Raw genomic sequence first — 27,698 nt, forward strand, 5'->3', positions numbered from 1 at the left:
ATAGGGCCGGTTTGTCGTTGACATGATTTGATAACGCGCTCTTGTTCTCGCTTCTACTATACGGAATGTTTTACGGCGAGCGATCTCAAGCTTGTTGATTTTAGCGTTATAGTGTAGGTGCGTAAAAAAGGAAGTACACTATGTTTTAACTTCATACTGACCTGCCACTAAGCAGAATGTGTGTGTTGGGCAGCCAGTGTGGTAAATCTCATTTCGTGGCGCTCGAACCGGCCGCGATGAATGCTGCGCCGCATGTGTCGTGAAATTCTCGTGATACGCTTTACGTATATATATCGAAATTGTGTTTGCATGAAGAATTTTCAAACAGACACGTATAGTCGAATAACTGCTAGCGTACTCGCATGAAAGGCCGTGTTTGCGGGGCATGCATCAGCAGTGCGTGCGCTGCCGTTTTCGTATAGATTAAAAGTAGCAGTATTTTTAAGGTTCCTGGCAACCAATCTAAATAATTTTGGGAATGGAATGGAATGGAAAACTTTATTCACTCTTTAAAGGTTTTAGCGGGTCGAGGCCGAAGTCTTCATTCTTGAAGCTTGAGTCCTCTTCAGCCATGGATGGGCCCCTAGTCCAGGGCTCCACTGAGCCGGGCCGCCTCGCACGCGTGCGCTATTAGAGCTCTTTGAGTCTCTAGCTCGCGGCTGGTGAGCCAGCTCTCCCATTGCTCCGCACTTGGTGTTTTGTGTTTGTGGAATGCCTGGTTTCTTGTACACTCCCATGTAATGTGATATAATGTTGGCTTAGCTCCACACCACGGACAGGTTGCGCTATACTGCGTGGGGAACATCCTACTTAGTAGGTGTAAGTTTGGAAAGGTGCCCGTTTGCAGTCTCCGCCATCCTGCGGCCTCCTCCTTTGTTAATGATTTATGTGGTGGCGGATATTGATATCTTAAACCCTTATAGAGGTTTAATAGCTCTGAATAGCTGTTCCCGCAGTTGATCTGTGGCCCCTCTGGGGCGGTTGACGTTCCTGCTCGGCTGGTCATCCCTCGAGCTAGGCAGTCCGCCCCTTCGTTACCCCTGATCCCTGCGTGGCTTGGTATCCAGATAATGTTATGTGTGGGTTGTCCCTCAGCGATTGGAACTCTGCTGAGGATCTTGAGCGCCGTGTTACTTATTCTGCCTCTTATATAGCTCCGGCACGCCTCTTGTGAATCTGTTAGAATATTGAGCGATATTCCTGTTCTATAACCTTCTTCCGCTGCCAGTGCGACAGCAATTTCCTCTGCCTCGGTTATGTTAGCCACCTCGGCCGTGAGTCCTGTGATTAATTCTCCTTGATTATTTACTACTACCGCTGCCGCGTTGTTTTTGTGTGCGTGTGAGTATAGGGACGCATCGGTATAGACTGTATTGTCCCGATGTCCCATCGTCTTTTCGTAAAACTCTGCCCTAGCCTGTCTCCTACTCGCATGGAGGTTTGGGTCCATGTTGCGGGAACTTACCGCAAGCAAAACACGAGACTTTGAGAAATATCTAGATTCACCCAATCTATTTATATGCAACAACAAACGCTTTTGGAGCATGAAACCTGCGATACGCTCAGTCACTCGCAGCTTCGCATCTTAGCCGAACAAATTAGAGAATAAATTAGCCGCTCCGGGAAGCACCTTTACACGTTCCAAACTGAAGGCATTTCGTTCGACGCTAGTTGGAATATTTGTTTTTTGTCTCTTTTATAAACAGTTTATAAACAGCAGAAGTTATCTTTCGGGCCATATGAAAAGCGGTAAGCACCTTCCGATGCTTCGGCGTCATGTAGTTTACGTGCTGTTAATCACCAGGCAGCTGCTGGCGCAGATTCGCATTGTGCCAGTCGTGCATGGTATGAAGCCCTTGTCGTGCGTAATAAGTGTTCCGGTTTTCATTACTGTTGCATGTAGTGCCGTCGTCTTGGACAGACTCTATACTATATGCGCTGTACAAAAGAAAAAAGAGCCAGATTATCCATCTGCTGGTCTTTTCTTAGTAAATAACGCACAGATTATTCATATAATTTAGTGGACATTGCATTTGTTCTACCCTTATCAACACACCTAGGAGATCGTAACATGTTTTAGTTGGTAAGTAACGTTATCAATACGCCCGCATTCATGTGCATTCTACTGAAAGTGTGGCAAATGTATTCATCTCGAAATATGAGAAAAGAATCATTGCAGACTTTTCGAAGCGGAAATAAATTGCAATTCTTAACGTGATTGTTCAAAACTGCAGTCACTAGGCTGAGCATGTTTGTTCGGCACGGGCATATTGCATTAAGACCTGAAAGAATGTGCACAGTCGAGCCAGCCGGGTATCATCGTTTCAACAATTACTATTATAGAAATAGTTTCGGATTCTTTTGCGGATTTTTATAAGTACACTGTGTGTCACATGAGCCTGTCTTGAAACGAAACGTACCGTTGCTGGCACCGGCGACCATTACGGTTGTCTAACTGCTTATCATACTTTGACAACAAGGACAACATAGGGGAAATTACTTGGTCTTAATAAATGAAATAAAGACACGATAAATAAATGGAAATTAAAGTGGACGAAAAAACAACTTGCCGCAGGTTGGAACCGAACGCACAACCTTCGCAACAACATAGGGGAAATTACATGTGCTTAATTAATAATTGAAATAAAGAAACGATAAATTAACTTGCCGCAGGTGGAAACCGAACGCACAACCTTCGCATGCGAAGGTTGTGGGTTTGGTTCCCACCTGCGGCAAGTTGTTTTTCGATCCACATTAATTTCCATTAATTTATCGTTTCTTTATTTCATTTATTAAGCACAAGTAATTTCCGCTATGTTCTCTTTGGTGTCAGTGTTTGTTGGCTTCTTATGATATGACTAATAAAAATCGGGCCCTTTGGCTAACCCCCTTTCTTCTCGTTGCTTATCATACTGTAATATAACGAAACATCATAATGGTACTGATTCATATTGCCCTGTAGTCTTTAGTCACAGGTAAACAAAGTTAGCTAGAGGCGTAAGTGATGAGAGCAAATGATATAGAAAACTACTATTGAACCGTAAAGATAACTGATTGAATAGTTTTCCCTCATATTGTTGCATTTGCTTTACGTGTGTGTCTCTGTGTCTTCCGTGGTGTACTCGTGTGGCCATCAATTACGAACTTGCCCAAGCCCTTCTCATCTTTATTAATCAAGGGATTCAAGTGAGTTGAATCTAATACTGCATGTCAAGTGACTGACGTGTTATTCGTTTTATCAAAATATTATGGACTGGCAGTACTTGGCAAGCATTAAACCACAATATTTTTTTATTGCACTTAAGCTGCGGGCGCCATATATTGCCAGAAAAATTTTCATGAAAAGAGCCAGGGAAGGCTAGGAAAAATATCGGGAAATCTTAAAATGGCCACATAGGTATGCTGTCTTGTTATATGTAATGCAAAGTTTGCGGAGAATCTCTCTGTTAAATATATTTTTAAAACGTTTCACCTCATAAATAGTTGAGGGACATTGGTTCCATTTATTGAAAAAAAAGAAAGTCAAGCATATTGCCCAGGCATTTCTTACTCAATTTGTTTTTTTTTTTTGTTAACTAAGAGTTCTGAACCTCGAAACCATAGAAAAACTTTTCATCTTTGAAAGCACCTTAAATAATTTACTGAGATAGAATTCATTCGAACTATACTATCAGTTCTGTTTCCTAGGAGGTGCACATCTGTCGTGCCATGACACAAAGTGCTCGTGTGGTATTTCGGGTGCCCATGTGGTATATCTAGCTTGGAAACCTGTTAGCATCCCCAAGAGGCGTCATTACCTGCAAGAAACTAAGTGACAATGGCCTCGATTGACTCGGGCAAGATGCTTGATCCAAAAGTAATTATCACATGTTTTGTCTGAATCTCTTTACCATCCCGCCTCATCTTAATTCTTCTGACATTGATCACATTTTCTTCGCTGAAGCCCTCCTGGAGTTCCGCTTCAGTCAGCTCAAGCAAATCATCATCCGACACAACACCGCGGGTGGTGTTCATTGTACGGTGCGGGGTTACTGTTATGTTGGTCTCCCCAAATGACACTAGTTTCGGTAGTTTTTGATATTGTTTCAAATCGCGGAGCTCCAAGAGTAGGTCAGCACTTGCCATCCTGGACACCTTGTAACCTGGACCAAAAACATCAGTCAAGGACTTTGACACAAGGAATGGTGAAATGTTTCGCACTGCTTTGTTTGGCTTTTCAGAGTGAGTAACATGGAGCCGGGGAAAACTCTGGATATGGTGTCCGAAAAACTGAAATACATCTTCGGTGCGCCCTCCTTTCTCAGGGCGATCAGGAAGTTTGGGGAAAGAAGTTTCCATAAAAATATAAAAAAATTGGGCAACAGCGCCGACCGCCCAGCACGGAGCCCAACGAGGGGACGCGGCAGAGCTTGCATGCAAGTCTGCACGACGCCAGTCGTACGCCGTCACTATAACCGAATATGGTGTACAAAAGGTTGGATAGCCACACAGGGTTAACCCTTCCTGCCAGGAGAAAGGAAGTAAAAAGAAGAGAGAAGGAGACAGGAAAGGTCAGAAAGTGAGAGATAACGACGAAGATTCGAGGAGGAAGAGACAGGAAGAGGCGACTACCGATTTCCCCCGGGTGAGTTAGCCCGAGGGTGCCGTCTACGTGAAGCAGAGGCCAAAGAGGTGGGTTGCCTCCGCCGGGGGACCTTAAAGGTCCAAACACCCGGCGTCGGTTCAACCCCCAGGATTCCCTTTTCCCCAGACACGGCTAAGCCGCGCACGGCTACACGTGGGAGGGGCCAATCCTCGTGGGCTCGGGTACGTGGTGTCGCAACACACCAAACGCCTGCTGGCGCAGACGCCCCGGCGGGGTTTAACGCAATAGGTGATTATATAAGAGAACGGGGCATTAAGATATGCCAAATCAGTGGTACTGCCTTTCACAAGAAGAGGGTTATAAAATTTCGTCTTTCAACAGATGGCCATGAGATCGAGCTGGTTCGGAAACATGGTTTTCTGGGCCTGATTTTAGACCCCCAGCTTTGATGGACTCATCATTTGATCGACCTGGAGGACCAAATTAGTTGTGTTTAAATGTTCTACGCAGCATCGCAGGCACGAAGTGGTGTGGAACAACTTCATCCCTACTTCACGTCCACTCAGCACTTGTGCGTCAAACAATTGCTTACTCCGCGCCTATATTACACAAATCATCCTCGACGTGCCTCCATCGGCTACAGCTATTGCAGTCTCGGAGTTAACGAGTGTGCCTAGGAGTCCCGCAAGCTACGTCCAGTCACTTCACTATTCCAGAAGCGTGGAAACCGCATTTCACGGTGATTCGCAGCCTGGAAACATGCCGACATCTTTGCAGAATTTATACTCAGCATTTTGCACACCCCCTTCTTTCTCTGATAGTGACCCGTCCGGGTGCAAAGATACACGCCTTGTTTCAAGAGAATAAATAACGACTCCCACGATAACTTTTTTGGCACTCAGACCTCTGCTACCCACCATGGCTTCTGCAAGCGCCGACAAGAGAAACGTCAATCGAAGGGCTTAAAAATAAGAGCGACGTTTCCACATTAGCAGCAAAACAATTAGCATTCCATCACCTTTTCTGCAAGTACCAGGAATATATTCACGTCTACACGGACGGGCCTATAATCAAAGAAAGTGCGACTGCAGCTTATGTTATACCATCCTTAGAGGTAGAGTACGCTTGCCAACTAGGATGCAAGTCGTCACCAACAACAGCGGAATTAGTGGCAATTCTCCAAGCCACTCATTTTATCAAAAGATATGAGACACCAACAAAGTGGGTAATTTGCACGGACTCTTTATCAGCTTGAGCATCTCTTCAAAATATTGATGACAGCCAACCACAGGCACGAATAACATACCCAGTACTTAACAGTTTAACTGAGGCTAATGAAAGGAAACATGAAGTGATATTACAGTGGGTCTCGGGCCATGCTGGTATAACAGGCAACGAACTAGCGGACGCAGTGGCAAAATCGGCTCATAAAGATGCAGAAATCCAACTGATTCCTTCACCACCGATGGACACAAAATGGATATTGAGAGTATTAAAGCAAGACTTGTGTACATCAACATGGTTTAGTGAAAACACTAAAGAATCAATCCTTTACGAAGTAAACCCTCAACTCAAATAGCAGCTGGATGCACGACATTCTATAAGTACCGAGAGACTAATTCATCGACTTCGCCTTGGGACAGCATACACCAAAGATTTCCTACATCGAATCAAACGGGCTGCTTCGCCGGCTTGCTCCTGTGGCCACGGCGATGACGATGTTCGCCATCTACTCCTCGAATGCCCCATATACGATATGCAAAGACGGCAGCTAGAACAACAGCTGCACTCCATTGATCCTCATCGGCCCTTCTCACTCGCAAGATTGCTGGGCCCATGGCCATCTAAAACAGTACAGCGAAAAGCATTGAATGCACTTGAACATTTTTATGAAGACACAGGCATCCTTAACAAATACTAGGTATTGCACTGAATAATCACACAATGTCACTGTAACGTTCTTCTATTATTTGTGATTATTAGTGCTTGTATATTACGTGTTATACCTTTTCTTGTGCGTGAATTGTTTTAACACTGTGTAATTACTCATTTCTTTATATGCTCCTCCAAGTCTACATCACGGCCGTTTGTGCGTGTTTGTGACTTTGTTTACGAACTCATTGTCGTGCAACTTGCATTTGACTTTTATACTGTTATGTTCATGGGCGTACAGGACTGTGATGTGGATTTCTGACCGTATGAAGTGGTTTCTTTTCATTTTCCTACATATCTTTGTATTGTTGTTCCCGCTATGAGAAAAGGAGTAGCCGTCACCGCTATAAGGTGACTACGTCTCCTTTTATTTTCATTTCAATAAAAAAAGGAGGCAGTGGTTTCATACAAAAAACGTTAATTTTAGAGCGCAGCTCTTTGGCGTCCGTTCCTGGGTTTCGCGTCGGCGTTGTCGTCGGCCTCGTAACCAGCTCCGCCCCCCTTTCATCCCCCCAGCGCTAGCAGCGACCGACTGATACCGCTGGATGCCGCTGACGCCGCTAGAGAGTCAAGATAACGTGACTGCATAGAACACCGTCGCCGCCATGCAGAAAGAGGAGGAAAGGGTCCCCCCCCCCCCTGGTTCTTAGCGCTGCGGAAGCGAGGGTATCATATTGTTTGTGTCGGCATCGGCGGCGTTGTCCCTGAAACCAACTCCTCAGCTGGGGTTGACTCACTATCGGCGTCAGCGGCATCAGTCAGTCGCTGCTATCTCTTCCCTCCTCCCTTTATCGTGTTGTCCGCTTGCTGCACGCGCTTCTGCCCCCATCGTTTGCCGCTGGGTGTACACGCCGCCCCCCTCCCACCCCTTCCTGCGAGTCTCCGGTTGTCAAAGCGCCGGCTCGAACTTTGAAGTTGGCGAACTGTGCGCCGCAAAGTTGCCCAACGGCTTGCTGGTAGTAGCTGCCTACTTCGCCCCTACCGCACTCACGAAAGACGTCGTGCACTTCCTGCAACTCGCATTAACCGTCCATCGATCCACACCGATGTTAGTAGTGGGGGACTTTAATGTTGACATAAAGACAAACAGCAATTTCCTAACACTTATGCGGGAGAACATCCCGTTCCTCTCGCTCGTAACGCGTCCCACGGCTGTGACAACCTCGCGAGGCACTTGTATAGATCTCGTCTTTGAGAATCAAGCATTGGTGTACCAAGTCGAACATATATCAGTCTATTTCTCCGACCACAAAGCTTCCTTCATGACTGTCAAGAACTGTTAGTGGAGTCTTTGTTAAAGGAATACGTGTGAAAAATAAAAAAAAAGTCTGTGATAGCGCATACATGTGTTGCTCGATTTCTTTGCCTCAATCTATCGAAAAGGTGAAACAGCTTATTTGCTGCGCTCAAATTTCGCATTAGGAAGTAACGTAATCGTCGGTAATTTTTTCTTGTTTACATTGCGAATTGCACAGAATAAGTACTGGATCACACCCTTGATAAAGACATAGACAAAAGGCACGGACCACAACAAAAATGTTTCAGCGATGACAACCAATGCATCAAGTAATACTGGCACTTTCGAACCGGCCAGGCTCACGCTTATACAGTGAAGTAAACAGCCTTCACGGAGTCATCCAAATGAACATTGCACTGCCGGAGCCGCGCCAAACAAAACGTCTGTGTATTGATGCGGGTGAGCCACAGATAACCAATTCTGTGCTTTAAAGCAACGGTGTTGCCAGTGACTTCTCGAAAATTACCCGTTGAAAGTAAGGCACATGCTCGGGTGGCTGCACTGTTAATGGGCGCCACGGCTCATATTCTATGCTGCTCGTGCAAAATCCGCTCACCCAGCATAACAAATGCCTTGCTAACAATATTCTTAACGCAAGAAACAGCAAAATTATTTCTGGAGACATAAGGACAAAACTCACCGGAAAACTGGCGCGACGCGCTGAAAAGCGCGGTGGGGTGGGCGTACCCAGCGGCACAAGACCAGAGTATCATCAACGTCTCTGTGGAAATGGGATGCGTAGACGCAACCCGGTGGATACATGATAAGCTGTCGGCCTTTGAGTTGTAGTGTAAGCGGACATCGCTACGCTGCCTGACGGGTTGTCAGGCCCTTACTTGCTCGGCCGTGAAACGGCTTGAGTGAGCGCTCTTGAGGTAAGCAGGTTTCTCTATGACTGACGTATATTTCGAAATATAGAAATGGGAACATGCACAATGCACTAACAAAGTTGAGCTAGACGTGGCACCAGCGGGAAGAACAATCCGAAAATGAAACTGAGGATATAAGAAAAACCTGACAATTAGGCTGGCATGTGCTTGCAATGTACACGGAAATATTATTGGAGCAGCGCATAACTAACGCCCCCTTTGATTTCTTCAAATTTTTCATAAGTGGACTTGTCTTGTCTGTAATTCTTGTCTCTATAGGTATGTGCCGCGGGACAGGTTACAATTTTTGGCCCAGAACTCGTGTGTGGCACTATGCCGCAAGTAGGGCCGAATCCTTACGTGTATATACACTATTGTCGTACTTCTAAGTGCATACACCTCTGATTACAATTCTCCCCTCGAAAAACATCGCACATCGCTTTAGTCCTCACCACAAGTATGCGTCGACGCTAAGCAGGATTTTATGCATCGGATGTAGTTGTTTGGCATTTAACGAAGCTCTTCGCTAAAGCTTAGTTTCACAGAAATTCTGACATCTGCGTTAGACCTAGGAGACTGGCAATGCGAGCTTACCGATTGTTCATCTTGAAACGAGAGAGTTGTAGTGTCAACAAGAAGGCACATAAAGAATGCGCGCACGCAGTGCTGCATTGCATTTTTCACTGGTGGCGGTGAAATAGAGGAGCCTTTAAATGCTAGCCGCATACAGCATCCATGGACGCATGTTACGCGCGCAATAATGCGCAGCCTACACCTACAGACCCTGGTCTTCACGGGCGGTGAGCGCAGCATGGTGCAGAGTAGAGTGACCAATGAGAGCTCCGTAATGTACACTTGCTGACAGCACGATTAGGACACGATGCGTACATACCTGAAATGTTAATAAGGCGAAAGCCTTAAAGGGACACTAAAGGCTGATAAGTTCAGCTAAAGTGATAGATTTCTGCTCGAGAATCACTTAGGCATCAATATTATAGCGAACAAAGCCTTACTAATAGAGAAATCGTGGTAAATGCACGACATGCATAGACTCCCCCGGGACATTCTAGTAGTTGCCCGATGAAGAAAGCACTGCTCAGTTAAATTCTGTCGCTGATGCGGAACTATTAGTAGAAAAAAGACATCCTTGTCTTGTATTATAAGATGAAACAAAATGCTACTTGGCTACGGCGGCCGCATTTCGATGGGGGCGAAATGCGAAAACACCCATGTACTTGGATTTACGTGCACGTTAAAGAACCCCAGGGGGTCGAAAGTTCCAGAGTCCTTCGAAACGGCGTGCCTCATAATCAGAAAGTGTTTTTGGCACGTAAAGCCCCATAATTTAATTTTTTTAAATACTACTTGTTCAGTTCTATTTCGTTTTTTTTAAATGAACTCATTTTTATTACCGTTGACAACGACGCGTGCGGTCAAAAGGTTTCGTTTGCGCTCGACTCGGCGCCGCCCATGCTTTCGCGTTTCAGTACAATCCTGATCGCATAGGGCTGCTCCAATTTTGCTGGCTTGCCAAACTCGCACAAACTGCAAGTAGTAGAGAGTTCAACTTCCACGTGATGTCGCGGGATGCCCGAACGGTCCACGCCAGTTGAACAATAGAATAAAAAATCAAAAAGCGTCTTCAGCGCCGAATCCACCTTTTACCTCTCTTGACTCGATACCGCCATCTGTCAGGCGCTGTTTAACTCGCCGACGTCAGACAGCAAAGGGTGGAGGTAGCGTATGCAGCGTTACCACTCCCCCAGCTGGGTGGCGGAACATTGGAATTTCGAAAATGGCATTCGGACCTTTCAGATGAGATTTTCTCGTAAACTACGTCTTCTCTTGGCACGAAACAAGCGTTGCGAGGTTTCTGGGATGCCATTTACACAGTCCGCGTCGACTTAGTATTTGCCTGAATAAAGGGAATATCAGACATCCAACCATCCGTAGCAATAGCTACAAGTGTCCCTTTAAGCGCCTCATTGAAAAATTCGCTGTCCGGTGTTGACGAAAAATTGACCGTTGGGCGTTATGGCACTACAAGTGACGGTACCACAGTGGTCGACTATCATCTTCGCGAAATAAGTAGCGCATCCATTCGCTGCACCTACACCACGAAAGCTGAAGAAACGGCCACTGCCTTAGCTATTGCCCACGGAACAAACAGACTGTCGCGGAACATATTTAGATTTTCTCAGGCAGCGTGCCGAACATTCCTGCACGGGCGAGTCGACCGAACACCAATGAGTATTCTACTTGGCGCACCAGATCCTAAGGACGCCTGGATACACAAAGTCCCCCATACGCATAGCATACACAATATGTACGCCGGGTCGAGTGACACTGGAAAGGAACCGGGAGGCAGAGACCGTAGCTCGAGGTTACACAACGTACCAAGCGAGTGCAGAGTGGTGGGAGGAGCTACTGGCCAGCGACAGTCTTGACAATCAACTTAGATTGATTGACAGGGCGCGCAGTGCGGCCACTGTCTCTGGCGCCCTGGACTGAGGGCAGCCATCTCCACTTGAACGGGACCCACGAAACAAGTAGGCCCCACACCACAAACCTCATTTAATCCTTCAAATAAATGTTTTTCTCTTTCTACCCCCACGACCATCGATCGGTCTCGAAACGACGACCTTTGGCGGGAGTCGAACCTGCCATCATTGGCCGGCGCAAAATTTAATGGCACCAAAATTGATGGTGGCACCGTTGATGATTGGACCCATGAGCGCTATTGGGAGTCGAACCCACCACGTTTGGTGCTAATTCAGGCCAAGCTAAATAGGGAACAGTGAATTAAGAGACTTAGTTAAGGCACTCGGACCCACGACCTTTGGTGGGAGTGGAACCTAGTACCTCTGATGTAATAGTGCTGCGGAAACCCGCAAGGTGGAGAGAAGTATTTAATAAAGGGAAAATGTGACATCCGTCCAAACGTAGCTACAAAGGAAACCCATACGGGTTCCTTGAAAGAAAAGCTTCGCAATTCAAGAAAAATTCGTCCTGGTCCGGAACTGGAACCTGGGATACCGCCTTTCGGGGTAGCCACTCTACCATCGAGCTAACCAGGCGGCTTTAGTGCGGAAAACGCACGACCTTTAGTGCGGAAAACAATAGGAAGTAACAATGTATTCGAATGAGGATGTAATTTAATGAACGTGTCGAGAGAGCTCAGGCTTTCCATTCATTCTTTTTAGCGTATGCTAAAGTGACTGTCAACTTTATTTTATATCCTGCTAATATATATTTTAAAAAATGGCGTAGTGCAAATGGGCCTATTCGAGTAGACTGCCTTGAGATACTTCCGTTAGTTGCACTACAGATTTCAACGACGAGTTAGCTAATTAAACGATTCAACTATTAGGTCTTTGATTTGGCGTAGTAGTTCTGCGGAAACCCGCACGGTGGAGAGAATCAATAAAGGGAAAATCAGACATCCACCCGTTCGTAGCAATTGCTACAAAGCAAACCCATACGGTTTCCCCGAAAGGAAAGCCTCAGCTTTAAAGAAACATTCATCCTGCTCCGGGACTCGAACCTGCGACCACCCCCTTTGCAGGGCAGCCGCTCTACCATCTGAGCTAACCAGGCGGCTAGCAGATGGCAGGGCGAAGTCGAATTTGTCGACAACACAAAGGAAACGCAATTGTTTGACGTAGCAGTTCTGCGGAAACCCGCAAAGCGGAGATAAGTAATTAATGAAGGGAAAATCAGACATCCACCCGTTTGTAGCAATTACGACAAAGGAAACGCATACGGGTTCCTCATAGTTGCCTAGCAGTTGCCTCAATAGAAGCCTCATAGTTGAAGAAAAATTCCTACTGGTCCGGGAATCGAACCCGGGTCTACCACCTTTCCGGCTTTTCTTTGGGTTTCCTTTGCAGCAATTACTATGAACGGGTGGATGTCTGATTTACCCTTTATAAATTACTTCTCTGCACCTTGCGGGTTTCCGCTGAGCTACTACGTCAAACAATTGCCTTTGCATCGCGTTGTCATCTGCTGGCCGGCTGGTTAGCTCACATGGTAGAGCGGCTGCCCCGGAAAGGCGGCGGAGCCGGGTTCGAATCCCGGACCAGAAGGAATTTTCAACTCTGAGGGTTTTCTTTCGAGGAACCCGTATGTGTTTCCTTTGTAGCAATTGCTAAGAACGGGTGAATGTCTGATTTTCCCTTTATTCGGTGTTTGATTACTGACCTTCACGCACGTGTCGCAACTGCAATATCGCAGACTAGTTCAAGAAAAGTTTCCTGTGGAGACTCGCATGACTGCCGATAGAGCGTTGCTAATATTTCCTAAAACGTGTAGTGGGCTTACAAGTGACAATCTCAAACTGCTAGAGTTACGCTTGAAAATGCATTAAAGAATCTTTTTAACTAGCTATGAGGACTTTTAGGCTTTTCATGCGGTGAAATCCGCCTTTATGAGAACTGCATGAAAAGCGGCAAATCGGTATGCCACTGGCAATTAAAATGAACACCTGCCCAAACTGAAAAAAAAATAAAAGGTCATATTGACACGTGTATTTATCTTTATTGGGCGACCACGTTTCGCCGCCTAATAAATGTTATCGCACAGCGCGGAACGCGCCTGCATGTATCCGAAGTTTTCTGGAAAGTTATCGATGCTTCTATCCGGCTATCTGTTGTCGTCGAACCATGTGTTATCTCATTTCATCGCCTGACGCGAATGGTGTAGAACTTTGTGGAAGGCACGCGGGTCCCAACGATTAGTGTGTAAAATTCGATGACTGCTGTATAAAAGCCGACGTGCTTGACCCGCTGATCAGATTTCCGACAATCGCCGACTGTGTTCGCCGCTACCGTTGTGCTTTAAGTGTAGCCTGTTTTTGTGGACAGGTTCGCCCAATAAAAGTTAGTTTTGTCTTTCACAGTATTGCTACTGTGTTCTTTAACGTCACTACCACGTGACAATATAAATATATATATATATATATATATATATATATATATATATATATATATATAACGAGAACAAAGGGGGTTAACCGAGGGGCTCGATTTTTACTAGTCATATGATAAGAAGCCAACAAACACTGTCACCAAGGACAACATAGGGGAAATTACGTGTGCTTAGTCAATGAAATAAAGAAACGATAAATTAATGGAAATTAAAGTGGATGAAAAAACAACTTGCGGCAGGTGGGAACCAAACCCACAGCCTTCGCATTTCACGTGCGATGCTCTACCAATTGAGCTACCGCGGCACCGTTTCCCCATCCACTTTATTGGGTATTTATGTGTCCTAGTAGAAGCCTGGGAGTGTTAGCCAGTGCCACCACTCACAGACCATGGCGGCAGACGTGGAACGTCTTTTTTGCCGCAGGCGTCACGAGAACGTGATCTTTTAGGGTGAAGGCAACTGGACAATAAACCCACATATGCTACCTGAAGGCATCAATGTTGCTGGATTCGAGACCCTCGTTAAGTAATAACGAGAACAAAGGGGGTTAACCGAGGGGCTCGATTTTTATTAGTCATATGATAAGAAGCCAACAAACACTGACACCAAGGACAACATAGGGGAAATTACTTGTGCTTAGTAAATGAAATTAAGAAACGATAAATTAATGGAAATTAAAGTGGATGAAAAAACAACTTGCCGCAGGTGGGAAGCGAACCCACAGCCTTCGTATTTCGCCTGCGATGCTCTACCAATTGATTTTTTGAAACCAGTTTGTTTTTTCATCCACATTAATTTCCATTATATTTATCGTTTCTTTATTTCATTTACTAAGCACAAGTAATTTCCCCTATGTTGTCCTTGGTGTCAGTGTTTGTTGGCTTCTTATCATATGACTAATAAAAATCGAGCCCCTCGGTTAGCCCCCTTTGTTCTCGTTATTACTTAACGAGGGTCTCGAATCCAGCAACATTGATGCCTTCAGGTAGCATATGTGGGTTTATTGTCCAGTTGCCTTCACCCTAAAAGATCACGTTCTCGTGACGCCTGCGGCAAAAAAGACGTTCCACGTCTGCCGCCATGGTCTGTGAGTGGTGGCAGTGGCCAACACTCCCAGGCTTCTACTAGGACACATAAATACCGTAGGAAGTGGATGGGGAAACGGTGCGGCGGTAGCTCAATTGGTAGAGCATCGCACGCGAAATGCGAAGGCTGTGGGTTCGGTTCCCACCTGCAGCAAGTTGTTTCTTTATCCACTTTAATTTCCATTAATTTACCGTTTCTTTATTTCATGTACTAAGCACAAGTAATTTCCCCTATGTTGTCCTTGGTGTCAGTGTTTGTCGGCTTCTTATCATATGACTATATATATATATATATATTGTAATGCAGACGGCGAGCGCAGGCCAATCATCACCAGCGAGAGACTTCTGTCGGTTCTAATACCGCGTTAGCTGCTCTCGATTCCTCATTGAATAAACCATTTCCCAATTGGTGGAAGGTGCTATGTAATTTGAAAACGTCCAAGCTGTAACTTTGGTCCGGCACACTACCGTCAACCATTCCCGACGGCGTGTCCCCGCCAGTGCCTCCTCCTCCGTCGATCGAGTGCTCCGCTGACGTGACCCTCTATTTTCAGCGGTGAAGTTGACAGCGACGTGGAGCACCTGCTCTTGTCGTACGAGAGAGGTGAGATAAAGGCGTATATGCGTAAGGAACTTTCCCACCAGCTTAGTGTCCGTCGCTCAGCGGCAGCACATACAACAGCACGCTGGAAAATTTGAGCCCACGCTCCTCTACACGATTGGGTGAAAAATCGCCGAGGTCTTGCCTGTGCACCGCCAACAGCTCCCTGTAGTGGCACCCATTACTTATGCTGAAGTCGTCAGCAGAGCCCAACCATTCCCTGCAGCTCCGCACCTCAGTTACGACGACGTTGTACCCAAGCCCCGACAACCAGTCGCCGTCCCGTTGTGTCACAAGAAGCCTCGTACACCGCGCTTTGTGACCTGGACTGGACGTGCCGTCGCGAACTTGTGGCTTACGTTCGACGATCAGCCAATATGCGTTTCGTGTGGTTACGCCGGTAATATCACCCGCCATTGCCGAAGCGCTAAAGGCTTGCTGCCGCATCATCCGCGATATCCCGTGATACAGGTGTGCCAGCGCAATTGCGCAGCTCTTACGACCCACTCGGCCCCGTCAGCTGTTGTACCTATGCTCGTTAGTCGCCGTTCCCCTTCTTCGCGTCGCCTTTCAGCATCGCCGATGCGACCTCGTCCTGCCGATCGAAAATAGGAAAACTGGTTGTCGTAGTCCACGAGGAAATGATTGCGGCGCCATCGAATAGTACCTAGCCATCGTCTGTGTACTTAATAACTAACCAACGTGATCTTTTATTTAACTGCTCTCTCCAAGCTATGGTTTAAAAACCGACCACGAATTTAATCTCCTGATGTAGACTAGCTTGAATATTGTCGCGGTGAAGGCAACGAAGGAGTTGAATTGGACTAGACGAAGACGAAGTCTGGCAGTTGCCTGAACGCCATATACGCCAGTTGTAAATATACCTTATTTTACACTCGTGGGCCTGCTTTCTTCCTGCAACATTTTGGTGGAAGGTGCGGGGTACAATCACGGAACTTCGCAGCGGACGTCATCAACCTGCCGCGACAATGGCAAAGCAACCGACACAAACGACAACGCCTCAGCAGCCCCTGCCTACGGTCATCCTCACTCATCCGCGGGACCCAGGGACATTTTGTGGCACGGAAAACGCCAATGTCAAGGACTGGCTTACGATGTACGAACGAGTGTACGACAACAACAGGTGGGAGCCAACAATGATGCTAGCAATCATGATATTTTACCTAAGAGGAACTGCGAAGCAATGGTACGACACACACGAAGCTGACCTATCGAGCTGGGATGTCTGCAAAGAAAAAATGCGAGACCTGTTTGGCAGACCTGTCGGTCATCAGCTGGCGGCAAAAAAAGAGCTTGCGTGTCGCGCTGAAACGTCCACAGAATCCTACGTCGTCTACATACAGGATGTGCTGTGGCCCTCTGTCGCAAGGCTGATAACATTACCGAGGCACACAAAATTGGTCACATATTAAAAGGTATCGCAAACGATGCCTTCAATCTCCCGATGTGCAAGGATTGTGCCACTGTGGATGCAATTATAAAGGAGTGCCGGCGCTTCGAACAAGCGAAGGGCCGCCGCGTCGCTCAAACTTCCGACCGATTGCCCAATACTGCCGCGACATCTTCTTGCGAAGACCCGCCGCGCTTCGTTCAGTCCACAGGACCGGAAGAAATCACGGGCATCGTTCGCCGTGAGCTTGAGGCCATGGCTCCGGCTCAAGTTCGTTCTGACTGTCGCGAAAGCGTGCCCGCTATCTCCCTTATACAAGCGGTCGTTCGGGAGGAAATAGCAAGTTTGGACATTCCATCTCTCTGCTCGGTCCACCATACAAACACCTACCAGATTTCTCCGGCTGCTCGCTCCCACACGCAAAGCTTTCCTCTTCCTCGTCGCAACCCAGCTGACTGGCGCACAGTGGATGATAAACCTATCTGTTTTAATTGTTCCGGTATTGGACACATCGCCCGTCATTGCCGCAACCATTGGTCGTCACCTCCTCGGTGGTCGTCTCCGAGTCACTACCGCCAAGTACCAGACAATCGTACTTTCTCACCCTATACGCCGACTAGGAACATCAACGCCGACAGTGCTCCACCAAGATCCAGCCGCTCCCCGCCTCCGCAAGGTCGTAGGTCCCGTTCGCCTCTCGCTCACCACTCTTCGTCTCCTTCTGCAACCGGTCACTTCGCTTCGGGAAACTAGGCGGTGCAGCTCCCGGAGGTGAAGCTGAAACTCCGACCCTGTCCACAAATCCTCTGTCGACCCTGCCTACATGTGGAAACCTACTGGACATTGAAGTTCATGGCGTTCCTGTTAGATCCCTCGTTGACAAAGGAGCGCAGCTTTCAGTTATGAGCGCTGGTCTCCACCGAAGGCTCAAAAAGATTCTGACACCTGCTGTACCGTGCACTGTGCGAGTCGCCGATGGGAGTACTTCACCTGTCCTTGGAATGTGCACAGCACGTGTGACCATTGGGGGCCATTATACCGTTGTTCTATTTATCGTCCTTGAATACTGTCCACACTAACTAATTCTCGGCCTCGACTTCCTTTCGAAACACTCTGCCCAAATTGACTGCTCCGCAGCTGTTGTACAGTTGGATCTGCCGATTCCTGCCGACGCAACAACTTGTGCTTCACACCGCTTATGTTCTGCTGAGTTTGCAAGGCTGTCTCCACAGGCGGCTACAAATGTCCTCCTGACGCCCTGTCCTCGCGTGCCTGATGGCAAGTACGTCGTGTCGCCGCTTACTGACGTGGTTTTGTCGCGCAATATTGCCCTACTGAGCACCTTAATCCGCATCCGCGAAAACTGCGCTCGCGTGACCATCCTCAATTTTCAATTTTCATCGCATGTGCTGCCACACGGTATCGCCACAGTGCATATTACTCCTTTGGAAGAACTTGAGATTTCTTCTTTGACGTCTCAATCCTTCGTCAGTACCAACGGACCTTTGTGACCCACTCATCCGTACCCCACGCCTGCGGGCGATGCTTCTAAGATGATTGCCCCTGACCTTCCTTCCGAGCAAACAACAGCTCTTCGTCACCTCCTCTCATCTTTTCGGGACATCTTTGATTTGGACGACCGTCTTCTTGGCCAGACATCTGTTGTCACGCATCGCATCTATACCGGTGACGCCAGCCCCATTCATAGGCGGCCATATCGTGTCTCCGCAACAGGAAGGGCCATCATACAGAAAGAAGTAGACAGGATGATGGACAAGGACATCATTGAACCTTCCAGTAGCCCGTGGGCATCAGCAGTTGTATTAGTAAAGAAAAAAGACAACTCGTGGCGCTTCTGTGTTGACTACCGTCAGCTCAACAGGATAACAAAGAAGGATGTTTATCCCCTGCCGCGCATTGATGATGCTTTTGACTGCCTTCACGAATCCCAATACCTTTCATCAATTGACCTCCGCTCCGGCTATTGGCAGATTAGCGTCGATGAGATGGACCGGGAGAAAACCGCCTTCGTCACACCGGACGGTCTGTACCAATTTAAGGTCATGGCGTTTGGATTATGCAATGCGGCAGCTACATTCGAGCGCATGACGGACTCTCTCTTGCGCGGCTTGAAGTGGTCTACATACCTGTGTTACTTCCACGATGTGATTGTGTTTTCGCCGAACTTTAAGAGCCACCTGCGGCGCCTCACAACCATACTCTCCGTGTTTCGCAGGGCTGGCCTTCAGCTAAAATCCTCCAAGTGCCATTTCGTTCGCCGTGAAATTAACATGCTCGGCCATCTCGTAAACGCCGCCGGAATCCAACCTCATTCACAGAGAGTTCACGCCGTGCGAAATTTTCCTGTACCTTGTTCAACAAACGATGTCCGTAGTTTTCTGGGATTATGCTCTTATTTCCGGCGATTTGTGAAAAATTTTGCCGACATCACTCACCATCTCACTGACCTTCTTAAGAAAGACGTCTCTTTCTCTTGGGAACCACTGCAGGAGAAAGCCTTTTCTACCCTGATTGAGCGGCTTACAACTTCCCCAATCCTGTCACACTTTGACCCTTCTGTGCCCACTGAAGTACGAACTGACGCGAGTGGTCATGGCATCGGCGCTGTCCTCGCTAAGCGTCAACAGAGCCAAGACCGTCTCATCGCTTACGCTAGCCGCCTTCTTTCCACGCCCGAGCGAAATTACTCCATTACTGAGAGAGAATGTCTCGCGCTCGTATGGGCGGTCGCGAAATTCCGATACCTTTACGGTCGGAGCTTCTGCGTCGTAACCGATCATCACGTCCTCTGCTGGCTCTCCTCTTTGAAGGACCTAACTGGACGACTTGCACGTTGGGCATTGCGTCTAGAGGAATATGCATTTTTTATTATGTTTAAGTCAGGGCGCCTGCATAAAGACACTGAGTGCCTGTCCCGCAATCCCGTGCATCACCCGGACGATACCGATGCAGACTCGGACATCAGTGTTCTAACCATCTCCAGCTTCCTCCATATTGGCAACGAGCAGCCTGAAGATCGTGTTATTCGAACACTTCTGGAACGCCTAAGCTCCTCGCCCAATGAGCCGTCCCTCCGAATGTTCACCTTGCGCGATGGAACGTTATACCGTCGTAGCGTTCGTCCTCACGGCCCGGAGCTCCTCCTAGTCGTACCCAAGAACCTTCGACTAGCCGTGCTCCAGCAACTTCACGACGCTCCTACTGCTGGACATCTGGACATCACTCGTTCATACGACCGCCTGCGGCGCCGCTTCTTCTGGGCCGGCATTTTTCGCTCTGTGCGCCGTTATGCCGCTTCTTGCAACCTGTATCAGCGCCGGAAGACGCCTGCTATGCCTCCCGCTGGTTTGCTTCAACCCATTGATATCCCCTCAGAGCCTTTCTTTCGTGTGGGCCTAGACCTACTTCGCCCCTTTCCAATTTCTATCAAAGGCAACAAATGGATTGCTGTAGCAACCGATTATGCCACGAGATATGCCATCGCACGAGCGCTACCAACCAGCTGCGCTACACATGTCGCCGACGTCTTACTATACGACGTCATCCTACACCACGGCACCCCTCGCCAGTTGCGGACGGATCGTGGCCGCTATTTTTTATCGAAGGTCGTCGATGACCTGCTCCGCTCCTGCTCTACAGAACACCAGATTGCTACCGCGTACCACGCTCAAATGAACGGCCTCACCGAGCGACTCAACCGCACGGTAACTGAAATGCTGGCCATATACGTTTCCGACGATCACCGTGGCTGGAACGTCGCTTTACCATACATCACTTTCGCATACAACTCGTCCCGTCACGACACTGCCGGATTTTCACCATTTTACATTTTGTATGGCCGCGACCCACCTTGCCCTTTGACACGTTGCTACCTTCCGCAGTACAATCACCCAGCACTGGTTACGCTCGCGATGCTATTGACTTAGCCGCACAGGCCCGAGATGTCGCCCGTCATCGCAAGCTTCTCAAAAGCGACGCTACGACCTTCGGCACCGAGACTACCATTTTTCACCTGGTTCCCTTGTCCTTCTCTGGACGCCTTCACGTCGCGTCGGCTTGTCGGAAAAACTACTTTCCCGGTATTCTGGTCCGTAGCAGATCTTACGCTAACTGCCCGACGTGACATACGAGATCGCCCCAGTCGGTCTGCCTTCAGTGCATCGCAACGTCACCAGTGATGTTGTTCACGTCACCAGGCTTAAGCCCTATGTCCCCCCATTAAGTGAGGCTCTATAACTTGCACCGGGACGAAGCTACTCCACCGGGAGGGTGATGTTACGGTGAAGGGAACGAAGAAGTTTAATTTGACTAGTCGAAGACGAAGTCTGACAGTTGCCTGAACGCCATATACGCCAGTTGGAAATATACGTTATTTAACACTCGTAGGCCTGCTTTCTTCCTGCAACAATATTAACGTCACAGAAGCTTTAGGCCTCCCCGGCGTGCGTGAGCTTCCTGCAGAATAACGCCGACGTAGCCGATCCCAGCAAACTGATGACAATTAACCAAACATTCACCAGCTGCATAGTGGAAGTCGTCGACCCCGGTCGGCGTGTCAACCCAATAATGGTGGAGGCGGACAAGGTGCGTCACATCATGAAAGGCATTTCCGACGATGCCTTTCATATGCTGCTGTCCAAAAAAGAACGCTGGCACTGTTTCTCAAGTCATTGAGCTGTGCCGGAGTTTTGATGAGCCCTGGCACAGCTCTGCCGACAGTGTCTTCTCACACGGCGCCCATGTTTGGCCGACGAAGCCCTCTCGAGCATGGCCACCACTCCTGACAATGACTCACTGTTTCGCCAGGCAAAGAGTTTTGTCCATGCTAAGGTCTTTAGCCAGTTTTCGCTGCTGTCCGCTGCCGGACAACCACCCTCTCCGTTGCCTGCCAACGTTCACCAGGTCATACAGGAGGAAGTTTGCGCAGCTCTGCCTTCTGCCAGCGAGACTACGCTGGTGCTGTCTCCCGTTGCCTATACCGAGGTGAACGCACCACTAAGCTATGTCGAGGCTCTCGTACTGCTGCCACCTCACACGGTTGCGCCATCGTTATCAGCCTTGGCACTGTATCCATCTCCTCTCTTCTTTAGTCGAGGTACCCAGACGGCAGTGGACAATAGCGTGCTCGCGATAACCGGCCAATAGGCTTTGCGTCCGGTCTTCTTGGCGACGTCGCACGATTTTTGCCGTCGCTGTGCACTTCGATCGAAGCAAGGCAGATGCATAAACACCAGACTAAAAGAGCACAGCAAGAATATAAGTGACGGTAATGAGGGCCAACGGTAATAAGTCTACGCGTCATCGTAACAAGCCATACGTTCTCGTATAGAAAAAGCGGATTGTTTCTAGGCACGAGGATCAGAGATTATCGAGGCCGTCAAGATTTCTCGCGCAGGGAAGGAGTGTGTAAGCATGCCATCACATACCTTGACCAAGAAAGAGCGAGGAAGACCGCACGCAAAGCCTATTGGCCGGTTATCGCGAGCACGCTATTGTCCACTGCTGTCTTGGTTTTTTAGATTATTGGTGATTACGACCTTGGTAATATCATCTTGTCCCGCTCGTGCTGATTTTTGTTGTTTTCCTTTCTCCCCTTTCTTTTCCATTCCTGTTCGCGCTACGTATGTATACGTATGCATAGTGCTGACAGTAGAATAAACAGTCGGAAGTCAGCGCTCTTTTCACTCGGCCTGTATCGTGGTCCCTTCCTCATGTTTCGCGCAGTTACATACATACATACATACATACATACATACATACATACATACATACATACATACATACATACATACATACATACATACATACATACATACATACATACATACATACATACATACATACATACATACATGCGTACGTACGTAGGTACATACATTTACATAGTAAGGGTAAGGCGTTGTGCTTAACTACGTACGTATTTGAGGAACGCCGGACACCGGCCGAAACGTCAGTAAAGGCCTGCAATTTTTCCTACATGCTTCTATTCTTTGAATTTTGGTATAATTATATTGTGAAGCTACGCTCCTCAGTACAAGTATCCGCTTTTATATTCAGGACTATGAGTGACGTCGAATAGCGTGTGATGACCGATGGAACCCCGCGCATACTCGGAATGTTCACGCTTTAACTTGAATTCTATATTTATGAAAAGAATGGAGTTATAATGTAACTTGTTCTTGGGCTGCTTGATCGACATTTGATGAAGCTATTATTGCACCCGTGGTGCCGAGTCTTCTCTTCGTGTGCGTTTTATTTGCGCTTCCATGGATTTAGCGTCAAAGGAGCCCAACGCACTAAAAGTGAAAGGAGATTGCTCGCAGTGGAACTGCGGTAATGGGTGTCGTTGGACTGTCCACCGAACGGAAACAAGCACGTTTTTATGCGAAGCATATTACGAGAGCTCAACCCAGCTCCTCAGGCGCGGTGGTGTCGCCTTCAATACCACGTGACACCGTGACGTCCCGACAGAAGAGAAACGGTGCTCCAACTCACGCCGTCGCTCGCGGCGTCGCGGCGGTATATAAGCAGCTGCGCTTGCCTCTGCTAGACACTCACGAGGTGAGATGCCTCCTGGAGACAGAGCTGCTCGTTGGAATGAGAAACGAAGGTTGCGGCGTGCTACAGAGACTGATTTTCTAGGTGGCTTTGGCTCAACTCTTGCAAGATGGGCTAGGAGGGAATCGAACCAGGGTCTCCGGGGTGTGAGACGGAGACGCTACCACTGAGCCACGAGTACAATGCTTCAAAGCGGTACAAAAGCGCCTCTAGTGAATGCGGCGTTGCCTTAGAAACGAGCTGTTTCTAAGGCTCAGCCGTGCGTCGCTTGCTCAGGCGCACATTTCGTTGCCGCGCCGAACGCTGCGTTGCTCGACGCTCACCGCGTCCAATGCGGGGTGCGTAGTCGCTGCGCCGTAGCTCATTGTCTCACACCCCTTGGCGGGTCGACGGGAACGCTGTCGCGTTCTACTCTTGAAGGCGAAGCAGAGTAACGCATGAGTTGTTTCTTCGTCTAGCCGAACCAAATATAGCCAAGCAACAGCAGTTCACCAGGCTAAACAGTGGTTCAACAACTAAAATAAACGCTAGTATGCTTCGCATCCTGGGCTTAACCTTAGCTAAGCCACAGCCAGTTTTTTTGTTGTAACTCTGCTGTAAACTGGGGAGCAGTGCTGCAAGTCTCATTACTTCTATATCATACTTAGTACAAAGTAGGGCAGTTACAGCACGGTATTTAATGAGTCGTGCTTTTTGCCAACAGGAGGGCGGAAGGAGAATGCAGAATGAAGACCCAGAAGCTTGGCGATTGGTGACTACGAGCATGATCTTCAGCAGTAGGCGCTAGTCGACAAGGCGCAAGTTGTAGCATACAAACACCGGTGCTTCACTTTATCTGTCGGCGCTTTCCTCTAAAAGTGTATATATATCAATAGGCTCAGGTTTCACTTTTCACGAAAGCCAGCAACGCTCTACCAGAGAGGCAGGCACAAAACCCTCCGCAAAAGCTCGACATGTAGCCGCACATTTCAAAAGGAGCCGGCGCATGAAAAGAACAATCAAATTGAGGAGCACACAGTACGATAAAATGATGGTAGAGTTTTATGCTGTTATTTTGCTACAAGATAAATAATTACGACAATTTGGCAATTCCCTTTGCTACGTCACTAGTCTACATGAAAACGGTTTCTTCGCCTGGCGTCGTTCAGTACTTTTACACCGGAGTCTATTTGCTTTCTGGAGAAAGTAAATTGATAATTAAGCATTTGAATGAGGTGTGCGCGACTTACAAACATATAAAAGGTATAACGTGATGAATACAGCCTGTTTTGATCAATGGAAAAATTTTAAATATATATATTGTAGTGGGTCATATGCATGTTTGAGGACGACGCAACGAGCTATGGAAAGAAGAATGATAGGTGTAACGTTAAGGGATAAGAAAAGAGCATATTGGGTGAGGGAACAAACGCGAGTTAATGACATCTTAGTTGAAATCAAGAAAAGGAATGGGCATGGGCAGGACATGTAATGAGGAGGGAAGATAACCGATGTTCATTAAGGGTTACGGACTGGATCCCAAGGGAAGGGAAGCGTAGCAGGGGGCGGCAGAAAGTTAGGTGGGCGGATGAGATTAAGAAGTTTGCAGGGACGGCATGGCCACAGTTAGTACCCGACCGGGGTTGTTGGAGAAGTATGGGAGAGGCCTTTGCCCTGCAGTGCGCGTAACCAGGCTGATGATGATATGAATGTGGCACAGTGCGGAGTGCCACCGCTGCGGCGTGAGACCAGAGCTCGGGCTGTTGATGCGAAGAGCTAGGACTCGTGATCTAGAGCTACCTGCGATCCCTCGAACGAGCTGCAATAAACCCCATTTCATTTGGTGGAGGTGCTGGGTAACCTTGAAAACTGGAACTCCAAAGCCGGACGCTACCGACTGCTGTGACCATGCCTGACGAAACCACCCAGGAAGATGCACCACAGCCTCCGACGGTCATCGTTTCCGGTGCATTGCGCCAGCGTGATCCTGCCATCTTTAGCGGCACCGATGATCATGACGTGGAGGATTGGTTGTCATCTTACGAATGAGTGAGCCAGCATAACAAGTGGGACGACGTCGCGAAGTTGCACAACGTGCTGTTTTACTTAACCGGCGTCGCGAACCTCTGGTTCCGAAACCACGAACACGATTTCACAACGTGGAGCAGATTCAAGACAAGTTTCACAGAAGTGTTCGGGCGCCCCGCTGTGCGCAAGCTTCGCGCAGAACAGCGCTTACGGGGGCGCGCGCAACATCACGGTGAAACGTTCACAAGTTACATCGAAGATGTCATTGACCTGTGTAAGCGCGTGAATCCGTCAATGGCGGAACAGGACAAGAAAAAACACATTATGAACGGCATCGATGAGGACGCATTTCAAATGTTGTTAGCGAAGGATCCGCGTACCGTGGCCGAAGTTAGAAGTTATCAATTTGTGCCAAAGTTTTGACGAGCTACGGAAAGAACGCATCTTAGCTCGGCGCCCACCACCTACGGAAGATTCGTTAGCAGCATTGGTTATTGGCAACAACCACACAACTTTGCTGAAGCAAATAAAAGAATTTGTGCGCGAGGAGGATTCGCGACAGCTCTCAATTTTGCCGACCACGGAGAAGCCTTCTCAATATTTGGCTCCAGCGATCCGACAGGTAATTCAAGAGCAAGTGACCGAAGCTCTTCCACCTCCGTGTCAGCCGGCTCACGTGGCCGCGCCTCTGACGTATGCTGAAGCCGCTGCACGGGCGCCTCGTCTGCCAGGATTCTCTCCTCCGCCTTCAGCGCCTCTCCAGCCGGTGTTCTCTCATCCGCACTGTGCCACATGCATATTACCCACTACAATTAAGAAAAGAGATGGCTCGATTCGTTTCTGTGTGGACTATCGTCGCCTCAACAAGATTACACGAAAAGATGTCCATCCTCTACCACGCAGGGATGACGCCTTGGATTGCCTTCATGGTGCCGAATTCTTTTCTTCTTTGAACTTGCGACTTGCCAGTGGATGAATCTGACCACTCGAAGACAGCTTTCATTACGCCTGATGGCCTGTATGAGTTTACAGTAATGCCATTCGCCCTCTGCAATGCGCCCGCGACATTCGAAAGGATGATGGACAATATTCTACGAGGCCTCAAATGGAAGACGTGCTTGTGTTATTTAGACGCCGTGGTAGTTTTCTCCCCTGCTTTCACCACTCACCTCTTTCGTATACGCGAAGTCCTTGCTTGCCTTGCCACCGTTCGCCTTCAACCTAACTTAAAGAAGGGCCGCTTCTGAGCCCGCCAGCGATGTCATGTCCAAAGACGGCGTCCTTCCCGACCCTGACAAACTTCGTGGTGTCGCAGAATTTCCGCAACCGACTACAGTGAAAGAGCTCCCAAGTTTTGTCGGTATTTGCTCTTATTTTCGACGCTTTGTGCGCAATTTTGCCTGCATCATCGCTCCCCTGACGAAGCTCCTGGCTGGCCCTGGTGACCTTCGCGACTGGACTCCGGCATGTGACCAAGCCATCACCACTTTGCGTCGTCGGCTTACCTCTCCGCCTGTTCTACGCCACTACGACCCAAGTGCACCGACTGAAGTTCATACAGACGCCAGCGGCGTTGGTCTTGGAGCCGTCTTTGTACAACGGAAGCCTGGCTTTCCACAATATGTGGTTGCATATGCGAGTCGTGCTCTCACGAAGGCAGAATCCAATTATTATGTCACGGAAAAAGAATGTTTGGCTATAGTTTGGGCATTAAACAAATTTCACCCTTACTTGGCTGTCCGTTCGACGTTGTGACAGACTGCCACGCGCTCTGCTGGCTTGCATCACTGAAAGACCCGTCGGACCGTCTTGAACGTTGAGCTCTTCGGCTTCAAGAATTTGACATTCGCGTCATTTATCGATCCGGACGCCAACATTCTGATACAGATGCGCTCTCCCGTTCGCCTATGCGATCCGACAAAACGCCACCTTCATCCATAGAGTGCCCGGTTGCTACGCTTGCTGTTACTGACATGCCGTCTGAACAGAGAAAAGATCCGTGGATTCTGTCTCTCATTGACGTTCTTAGCAGTTCTTCAACGTCTACATGCCCTCGAGCCCATCGTCGCCAAGCCACCCACTTCGTGCTACGGGACGCCATTTTGTACCGCCGAAACTATCAGCCAGACGGTCGCAAATGGCTCCTAGTCATCCCTCGCCATTTGCGTTCCGACGTATGCACGTATTTCCACGCAGACCCACAACAAACTCATGCTGGCGTCCTGGAAACGTACGAGTGTCTCCGCCAGCGGTACTACTGGCGCGGCATGTATTCTTATGTCTGGAAATACATTCGGTCATGCGCAGCCTGTCAGCGACGCAAGACATCTTCTCTCACGACAGGCCCTCTGCAGCCTTTACCGTGTCCTGCACGTCCTTTTGATCGGGTTGGCATTGACCTTT

At 48.3% G+C, this 27,698-nt stretch overlaps 1 protein-coding gene and 1 non-coding gene across 2 annotated transcripts in view; both read right to left on the reverse strand.

Annotated features, from left to right (window-relative positions):
• The window catches only part of LOC135904298 (pancreatic alpha-amylase-like), a 155,750-nt gene extending 147,248 nt beyond the window's left edge, over nt 1-8,502 (reverse strand). Inside the window, exon 1 of the mRNA XM_070533596.1 lies at nt 8,455-8,502. The gene's annotated coding sequence lies outside the window, so the exon portion shown is untranslated. The remainder of the gene's footprint in view (nt 1-8,454) is intronic.
• Nucleotides 8,503-13,843: 5,341 nt separating this feature from the next.
• On the reverse strand, nt 13,844-13,916 carry TRNAS-UGA (transfer RNA serine (anticodon UGA)). The gene has a single exon. It is a non-coding gene; the product is annotated as a tRNA-Ser (tRNA).
• Nucleotides 13,917-27,698: the final 13,782 nt, after the last annotated feature.

This window comes from Dermacentor albipictus, chromosome 2 (assembly GCF_038994185.2).
Source record: "Dermacentor albipictus isolate Rhodes 1998 colony chromosome 2, USDA_Dalb.pri_finalv2, whole genome shotgun sequence".
Taxonomy (NCBI): Eukaryota; Metazoa; Arthropoda; class Arachnida; order Ixodida; family Ixodidae; genus Dermacentor; species Dermacentor albipictus.